Raw genomic sequence first — 832 nt, forward strand, 5'->3', positions numbered from 1 at the left:
AGAATGGGTGCAGATCTTTCCAGGAAGCTTATAAAAGCTCACAGGATGAGGCAAAAGTTGGCTTAGTCTCAGAGATTCATTGCTGTTGGGGACGTAGATTCCGGAGTTCTTTAAGTCCTGAAGATCTTCTAGTTTCTGATCTTTGGCTCAACTTTTAACTGATTCCCTCCTGATTTTTGTTTGACTTTCTGATTTGATTCTCTGGTTTGACATATGTGTCTGTCTTAATTAGGTTTTCCAGCAGGTCATGACCCTTTCTCAGGCCCATGTAAACCATCAAAGTTTTGCCTCAGTCATCCCTATATCAGCTTTTAATCTTGCCCAGTCTTAGCGCCTGGGATCTAAGGGGCTCTGGAAGATCTACTCTTTCCCTACGTCTGAAAACTCACTGTTAGAGAGTTAAATTCTTTGAAACATTCCATGTTTCCCAAGGGTCCACATGGGAATTCTGTGATATATTAATAGTTAGTAAGTGGAACAAAGGGGTTTGTAGCCAAATAAATTTGGACAATGCTATGTGAGGTTAGTTTCTTGTCTACAACAAGGCTTAATATGCTTTGAACAGATTAAAAGTCCATACATCTTACAACCCAGTACTCAAAACCTTTGGAACTAGATGTATTTGGATTTCAGAATATTTCAGGTTTCAATAAGGAAAATGATGACTATGTTATTTATTGCACTGCATCCAGCAGAGCCGGAAGGCCCTGTAACCAAACACATACTTCTGCAGAAAAACATACAGATCTTCACACTAAGCAGGCTAAGTAAAAAATCTGAAAAGCCAAAACATCCATTTAGGTCAGATTTTACCCCTAAGTTTTTTTTTTTT

Source organism: Cebus imitator, unplaced genomic scaffold (assembly GCF_001604975.1).
Source record: "Cebus imitator isolate Cc_AM_T3 unplaced genomic scaffold, Cebus_imitator-1.0 Scaffold11, whole genome shotgun sequence".
Taxonomy (NCBI): domain Eukaryota; kingdom Metazoa; phylum Chordata; class Mammalia; order Primates; family Cebidae; genus Cebus; species Cebus imitator.